This window comes from Pinus tabuliformis, chromosome 7 (assembly GCF_031772625.1).
Source record: "Pinus tabuliformis cultivar Carrire ecotype Pingquan chromosome 7, CPIR1, whole genome shotgun sequence".
NCBI classification, from domain to species: domain Eukaryota; kingdom Viridiplantae; phylum Streptophyta; class Pinopsida; order Pinales; family Pinaceae; genus Pinus; species Pinus tabuliformis.
In genome coordinates, this window is record NC_142293.1 from 122688376 (window position 1) to 122697444 (window position 9069).

At 39.8% G+C, this 9069-nt stretch overlaps 2 pseudogenes; both read right to left on the reverse strand.

The window, feature by feature from the left end:
* Positions 1-1837: 1837 nt before the first annotated feature.
* Positions 1838-2622, reverse strand: LOC149246047 (aspartyl protease family protein 1 pseudogene; annotated as a pseudogene).
* Positions 2623-2695: 73 nt separating this feature from the next.
* LOC149246048 (uracil phosphoribosyltransferase pseudogene) lies at positions 2696-3261 on the reverse strand (annotated as a pseudogene).
* Positions 3262-9069: the final 5808 nt, after the last annotated feature.

Below are 9069 nucleotides of genomic sequence, written 5' to 3' on the forward strand. Positions count from 1 at the left end.
TGGGAGAAATGGAAAAAGATGGTAAGTTTAGGGTCGAGAAATTTAACAGCCAAAACTTCTCGCTATGGAAGATGTAGATGGAATATTATCTGTATCAAAAAGATTTGTACCTGTTAGCGCTTGAAATTTCACCTCAGGCTGAGAAAGGTAAACCTCAAGGCAACATCAAACCACTTAGCCTCGTAGCTAGCCCTATGGGGCAGGAGAGGGCTCTCTCCGGTCTATCTCGGTCAAAATCTTCAATGGGCGAGATAACCAATAGGGTAACACTGATTTTAGGCTAGTAAACTGATCAAAAGGATTTTTAAAAAAATGACGGGGTTTTTCTGGGCTGCATGGGCAAAGTAACAGCTTGAGCAGAGAAATGTAATCAAGAACACAGATTATCCCCTGAGGCAAGGTAGGCAAGAAATTTAACATTAAATTGAGATTTAATGGGATGGCAAGACTGGTGAGGAGCTGACAAGGGCATAGAAGATGAATCCTTGTCAAATAGAAGAAAACATTAAATATTGAACAAACTTAAAGGCAAAGCATACAAATGATGAATTCTACCTTAACACTTCATTTGTTCAATTATAAATGATCATGAAGTGAAATGAAAACATAACAGGTTACATATGAAACAGAAGGAAAACTTATGCTAAATTGTCATACCACAGGAATCTCAGGGGTCAGAGCTGCATTTTTTATTAAAATCTCTGTCAAACAGCTGAACAATGGAACTCTCTGTTCTCCTCCACCAGCACTCAGAATTCTCTCTCCCACTAACTTTTACAAATGATTTTTTAATACATTAAATAATCTTTTCTAGGGGAAAACAAATCGACCCCAAAACAGGGGCGTTGTTTCACCTGAAGCTACAAAAATAGAAAAGAATCTCTAAAGATAGAAAAGCCTTCCATTATTCCAGTTTCAATGACCCATGAAAACTAATCCTGGAGCGTAGACTAACTAAAGACAGAAATAGGCAATCGACCTTTGAATGCCACTTTGCAACTGCAGTCAAAAAATAGATCATCGGTCCCTGTTTCTCTGCTATGACAGGTGTCTTTGTTTTGTTTTAGGCGTATTTTGACTTGGCATTCTCATTGATAAGAGAAAACATCACGAAAATCAGGCACTAAACAGAGCAGCCACTATTTAATTAGAGGCTATCAGGTAACGCCCATGTCGAGGGTCAATTGCGCACATCACGTTCCTGGCGTTCCATTCGCTGTGCAAGTCGATTCGCAAAACCAATGCATAAAGCTTTCCTCAAGTTTTTACTAATGCCCCCATTTTCTCGTGAATTTTCTTTTGGCCGCACATCTAGAGATTCATTTGTTATTTTATGCATTATGGCCGAGAGTTGCTGCCTCACATCTTTGGAAAACATCATAGATCTCACCTGTTTGTCGAGGAGAATACATTTTCACATGATAACATTGCTGCGACCGTCAAAGTTTGAGATAAGCAGCCCATCTCATTTGCTGCTATCAGAGCCCTTGCAAGTGAAGGTTCCAATGGAAGCTCTGCCATTTGCCTTCCAATTTTAGTTATCAATCCATCCTCATCAATCGCATCAATTAGGTACAGTTGCTTTAAAGCATCCTCCAAGGACTCACATGGAAAGTCGCATGATCCTTACGTGATGGCTGGTCAAGAAAATCAAAGTTAAGAACATCTACATCTGTAAGGTCCAATGACTTTAAATGAAGCACGACAGTAGCAAGCGATGAACGTTGAATTTCAGGAATCGTTGCCTCAAGCAATTCATGCTCATACACAGATAATGGATAGAGCCTATAACATTTTCCAGGACGTGTCCTTCCAGCTCTGCCTGCTCGTTGATTAGCCAACTGTGTAAATGAGGTGCCAGTGTCAAAAAGGGCCTGAAAGTCTATTTTGACATTGGCATTTCCCACGTAAAAGTAATGTATTATAAAAAGGAGTTTTGCTTTGGTCTGAACTCCCTTTATCTCCAAAGGCAAACCTTCCAACAATTGAATCGCGTGGGAAACACATAGAGAAAGAATTTGATACAAGGCCTGAATTGTACAAAATGCTCGGGACAGAGATATTATCAATGCCAAGCCCAAGTAGACCATCAGGAGCCGCACCTTCTAGAAATGTGCCTGTTTGTACACTTCCACACCCAAACGTGATAGGTGCCTTCACCGTTCCTTCTTGTGACCCATCTCCAAGAGTCAGATAAAGAATATCCTCCACTAAAGTTCCTGCAGTGGATGTATTTGCAGAAAGATATTGAACGCTGTATGGGCATTGATCACTAGTTTTGGAGCATTCATTTTTTAATTGACAGAGAGTATTACTACAAGCAACTGACTTGCTTGTCTGCGAGGCTGATGGACTGTAAGTCTCAAAAATGATACCATTTAATCCATAGCTAGCTGCAGAAACAGGAGCGCACGCTTGGCAATCACAAGGCACCCAGAACACATCACTGCCCGTGTCAAGTGCTACAAGTAATGTTACGTTGGGAGCGCCCACTTGAACCATGGTGTAGAATAAATATCCCAACTGCGAAAGCTTCAATGTTTCGTTCCCTTCCAGTTTAGGATTGTTTGCATAGACAAGGCCACCAAATAACTGTAAACCGAGGGAGCAATAGAGACACATTACGCAAAAGATGATGGTAAGATATGGTGTTAAACTGGGAATAAGGTTTTGTCCTTCACGCCAATAAGCATCAAAACCAAATGAAAGTATCTTAAGTGCCATAACTGCGGTCTCCTGCGTCCCCAAGACCTGGAACAATAAAACCGTTTTCATCCAGACCAAGATCAATAGTTCCAGTATAGACATGAAGCCCAGGAAATTTATCACTTAATTTTTGAAGTGCAGGGGAAGCAGCCACAGCCGAAACCACCCGTATATCTTTGGGATCAATTCCCCTGTCCTTCAGTAGATTAATTGTGGCAACAATTGTCCCACCAGTTGCAAGCATTGGATCAGCTACAAGCACACGAGAACCCTCTGGAAATCTTTCTGGCAGTTTGTTCAAATATAAGGTTGTTTGAAGTGTATTCTCATCTCTATAATAGCCAACATGATATGTTTTTGTTGCAGGCAAAATAGATGCAGCATGCTCCACCAATACAAGACCAGCTCTCAAAACTGGCACTATCATCACGGGCTCTCTTGGATCAATGAACTCAATAGATGCAACTCCTAGTGGTGTTTGGATCTCACCGCTAACAATGGGCAACCAATCCCTTGATGCCTCATAGATAAGAAGCCTCCCCAGTTCTGCCATCGCGCTTTCTTATTTATCTTGAAATCATGACTATCATCAAGCTCATAAACTTGTGCAGTGAATCCATTTCCCGCATCCATAATAAGAGCCCACAAATTTGAGCAAGAAGCTCACTACTTATAAAAAGGCCATCTTCATTTCCTTTCTCAACATGCTGTGTAAGTCTTGTATCAGCCACATTATAGTGGTATCTCTGTTTTCATCGGCCGACGAGCATTATAAACACTGATCCATTGTGTAGCAGGCATACCAAGCCGAACCTTCAGATCAAGAGCTGCTTCAGGAATTCCCTACATAATGTAAATCCATGTGCCAAGAAGTCTGCAGCAGAGGTTAAGCAACAAGGCCGCAGGCATATGCTTGTCAAGAGATTAAAGTATGCCTTTCATTCCAGCGATTCCTTGGCTAAGTAACCAGATCTGAGCAACCAAATGTATGGAGAGCTGTATAACCAAATGACAACTGAAGACAGCTTCTAGACCAGATCAAACAAATGGACATGATTGCTGATGATGTTTTGTTTTCTTTTGTTTGTGCTTTTGCAGAGATAGGAGCTGAGGAAACTGCTGCCATTTGAAGAGCGGGAGAATAAATTACATATTCTAAAACAACACATTTAATGATTTCTTCTTCAAAACAGGGTTTTGAAGAAGAATCAATCTCACACTGACATAAGACGGAGTCTAACAGTACCTACCATTGAGCGGAAAAACAAAGAAGTCGAAGACTATGACAGATGAAGAATGGAACCTTATCGATATAAAGGCACTTGGAACAATACGGTTGTGCCTCGCTACGTCAGTCACCTTTAACATTTCGAAGGAAACAATGACAGAGGGTTTGATTCAGGCGTTGTCAAAACTATATGAAAAACCCTCAGCCTCAAACAAGGTATTTCTTATGAAACGGTTATTTAATATGAAGATGTCGGAAGGTGGATTTGTTGCAGATCATTTAAATGATTTTAATACAATTACAAGTCAGTTAAGTTCTGTAGGGGTAAACTTTGAAGATGAATTTAGAGCTCTGTTATTCTTGTGCTTATTGCCAGAAAGTTGGAATGGTTTAGTAATGGCCATTAGTAACTCTGTCTCTGGATCTAGTACTTTAAAGTTTGATGATGTTTTCGGTGCTATCCTTAGCGAGGAAATGTGACGGAAAAGCTCTGGTGAGACATCGGGTAATGCTTTGAGTGCAGAGTCTAGGGGAAGAAAAATGGAAAGAGGAAAGAGCTCAGGATATCACAGTAAATCAAGGAAAGACAGATCCAAGTCCAGATCGGGGATAGTGTGCTGGAAATGGGAAAGAAAGGACACCTAAAGAAAGACTGTAGATCTCGGAAGGGAAAATAAGGAGATGCACAACAAAAAAACAATCATGAAGCAAATGTGACAGGTGAGGTGTTACAAGATGTTTTGATTCTTTCTTTCGAAAATATTACTGATTCCTGGGTGGTAGATTCAGGGGCCTCATTCCATGCCACACCTAATAAGAAATACTTTCATGACTATGTTCAAGGAGATTTTGGACAAGTTCATTTGGGTGATGATAAACCCTGTAAAATTGTTGGAATGGGTAAGGTTCTTGTAAAACAGCAGAATGGAAACCAATGGCTACTAAAGGAGGTAAGGCATGTTCCAGATCTAAAGAAAAATCTAATTTCACCAGGGTAGTTAGGCGGTGAAGGCTGTGTGACAACTTCCACAGATAAAGCTTGGAAGGTCACCAAAGGAGCCCTGGTAATAGAAAAAGGCAAAAAGGTTGGTACATTGTATTTATGCAATGGTATTTCTAACTCTGTTAATGCTTTAACTTCCAAAGGAGAAGATGCAACATTATGGGATCATAGGCTCGGACACATGAGTGAAAAGGGGATGAAGATTCTTCACTCAAGGAATTTGTTGCCAGGTTTGAAGAATGTTTATTTGGACTTCTGTGAGAATTGCATTTATGGAAAACAAAAGAGAGTCAGATTTCTCAGAGTTGGGAAAGAAAAGAAGAGAGAAAAATTAGAGCTTGTGCATACAGATGTATGGGGACCTGCTCAGGTATCATCTCTCAGTGGCTCTCATTATTATGTTACCTTTATTGATGATGCAACTAGAAAAACTTGGATTTATTGTATTAAGAATAAATCTGATGTATTTGATACTTTCAAGAAATGGAAAGATTTGGTTGAGATTGAGACAGGAAAGAAATTGAAGTGTCTTAGATAAGACAATGGAGGTGAATATTGCAACAACGAGTTTGATAGGTACTGTTCAGAGCATGGAATTCACAGAGAAAAGACAGTTCCAAGAACACCACAAGAAAATGGTGTGTCAGAAAGGATGAACAGAACAATCATGGAGCGTGCAAGGTGCATGAGATTGCATGCAGGATTGCCTTTACAGTTTTGTGCAGATGCTGTAGATACTAATGTTTATCTAATAAATAGAGGGACTTCAAGTTCCTTGGATGGTGGTGTTCCAGAGGAAACATGGATAGGTAAAAAGGTAAACTACTCCTTTTTAAAGCCTTTTGGTTGTGAGGCCTTTGTCCATATTGATAAAGAAAATAGAGCGAAGCTTGAGCAAAAGTCAAAGAAATGTACCTTTATTGGATATGGTGTTAATGATTTTGGTTATCGCTTATATGATTACGAAAATCAAAAAATCATTAGGAGCAGAGATGTAATATTCAATGAAAAGGTCTTGTATAAGAATCAGTTGTAGGAAAAGAAGCAAGAAAAAGAAAACAAGGAATATGCAGTTCTTGATGACATAACCTTGTTCAGACATAAACTTGTCAAATTCTAGATGACATGCTTGTTGCAGGGTCTAACATGCACGAAATAAATGTGCTCAAAATAAAATTGGCAAATTCATTTGCAATGAAGGATTTGGGAGCTGCAAAACAAATCCTTGGTATGAGAATCACTAGAGACAGAAAAAATCGCAAATTAATATTGTCTCAGAATGAGTACATACAAAAGGTGTTGAAAAGATTTAATATGCACAACACAAAACTAGTTAGTACACCTTTTGCCGGCCATTTCAAACTTAGTAAGGAAATGTGCCCAAAAGCCCAAGAAGACATGGATTATATGTCTAAAGTTCCATATGCATCAGCAGTTGGAAGCTTAATGTATGCAATGGTCTGCACAAGACCTGATATTGCACATGCAGTGGGAGTTGTAAGCAGGTACATGAACAATCCAAGAAAGGAACATTGGATGGCAGTGAAATGGATTCTCAAATATTTGAAAGGTACCACAAATCAAGCATTATGCTTTGGTGGTTCAAACATTTCTCTACAGGGATATGTTGGTGCAGATATGGCAGGTGACAGAGATAACAGGAGGAGCACTATAGGATATGTATTTACTGTTGGTGGAACAACTGTCATTTGGGTTTCAAAAATCCAAAGTGTTGTTGCGCTTTCAACAACAGAAGCAGAGTATGTTGCTGCTATAGAGGCTAGTAAAGAAATGATTTGGTTACAAAGGTTTATGGGTGAATTGGGTAAGGAGCATGATATGGGCATGTTATACAGTGATAGCCAAAGTGCCATTCATCTTGCAAAGAACTCAGCATTTCATTGTAGGACTAAACACATACAGCTCAAGTACCATTTCATACGATCAGTGTTGGAAGATAGAGAGTTGAAGCTAGAAAAGATACACACTAGCCAGAATCCTACAGACATGCTAACAAAAGTTGTAACCAAGGAGAAACTGAGAACATGCTCAGTTTCAATAGGTCTTCAAGGAGGACGATGAAGATGAGAAACAACCAGGTCCAAAGAGGAGTCATTGTCCAGCAAATGAAGCAGCGGTGGAGTTGCTACAATCATTCTGCAAGTGGGAGATTGTTGTGTGTGGAGCATGATTGTTGAGAGGTCTTTTTTGTTTCAGCCGGATGTATACCCCAGGAAGTTTGTACACCCCTCCACATGGTGGGGGGGGGGGGGTTCGAGGGGGCCGATCCCCCCCGGCTGGGGGGTTCTGGGGCCAGTGGGGGTTCAGGGGCAGCGCCCCAAAAGCCAAAAATATATGTAAATTTTCCTTGTAAAAGTATAGTAATTTCTAGTCAATCTGGGCTGTTCATTAGGCGGATGATCTGATGGTAGAACTTATGTTTAGTTTAGGGTTTTTTGCCCTAGAAGGCAACCCCTCTCTTTGTATGAGGGCATTGTATTTGAGGCTATGATATAGAGGTGTATTCTCTGAGCGAGAAACAAAGAGGTGAGACTGTGAGAGAAAACATAGGATATTACAACGGATTTGTTGTAGGTTGTGTCTCTTCATTTTTCTGGATAATAGAAAGGAATGACTAGCTATTCGGGGTGGACGTAGCCCAAAATGGGTGAACCACGTATATCTGTGTCTCTCTTATTTTATGCGTTTTCTGTGTTTATATTTCTGCAATATTTTATGTGTTCCATTGCTTCGTAATATATAATTTTCTAACAATTTAATTTTAATAATAAAAATTTATATGGATTGAATCTAATGGAAACAATGCTAGAAGTTATTGATAAATACCTCCCTTTTAACGAGAATCCTAGTCCTTTTCTTGATTTTGGAAATGTCGGTCCTTCTTATATGGCTACATTGTCACTTCCCGGATTCACGATAGGTTTAGCTATATGGATGTTATCAACTTATTTAATTCTAAATAATCCAATTGTACCATCTCAACCAAGTTCACCATCTCAACATTACCAACCTGTTGTTGACCCTTTACCTTCTTCACCCAACATGTCTTCTTCCCCTTCTTCTTCTTCACTTGGTAAAACCCTTGATTCTAGTAACTAGGTGACTAAGAAGAAGAATAAAGGGAAGAAGAAGAAGAAGCAAGATAAGAAAGTAGTCAACCAACCAACCATGGCCGTAAGTATTTGTAATGTTGAGGGAACTTCTACAATGCATCATAAGCCCAAATACCCTTGCAAGCTTTGTGAGGGTGACCACTTCCTTATCAATTGTCTTGGTATTCCTAACGTTTTGTAAGTATGGTCAAATAATTCTTATCAACTTACTATTGATCCATCAACCCGTGATTCTCAGATTCTAGGGAAAAAGATTAAGGTCAGGTTTCCTTGTAGGTTATGCAAAGGGAATCATCATAGTCACCTTTTCCCTCACATGGATGAAGCCTCAGAATTGTTGGAAAAACTTACTACTTCATAGCAACAACTTCCAGCTAATTACCATGAAATATATCTGTAGGAATTTACAGGGTAAGTTCCACAGAAAGAATACCAAAAGGACACCGCTCACAACCAGATCTCAAATCAATACACCAGTATTTTTGACGTGGTTAAAACCCTCAGAGTGCAAGGAGGGAAACAGTCCACGGCCTGTCCCAACGTGGGTACTACAGGCAATTTATTAATCAAAGAATGAAAATTTAAATAAGCTTCTCTCATGCACGGATTACTCGAACAATGACCCTCCATGCGCTTTAAATAGAACTCATGGACCAATCGGGTGTCAAGCCACGGATCAAGTGTCGGTAATACCGAGGTGAGAGTGAACCGTCAGATCACTACATATCGTGACCGTCAGATTGTAAGTTACAAAATGTACAACGGTAAAGAAACACACTTTACCTAACTCTAACCTAACTCTATGCTAGACCAAGTTGAACTTAACTATATCCTATGTGTCGGAATATCCTAACATCCCCCCTTAAGAACAACTTGGGATAGGATTGAAGGATTTACAAATATGACACAATAGGAGAAGGAAGGAGGCACTAGAGCCTATCCCCCCTTAGTGACAACTTCCTGAACTCCAAGCATATATCGAAGTTTAGTGAACTTCG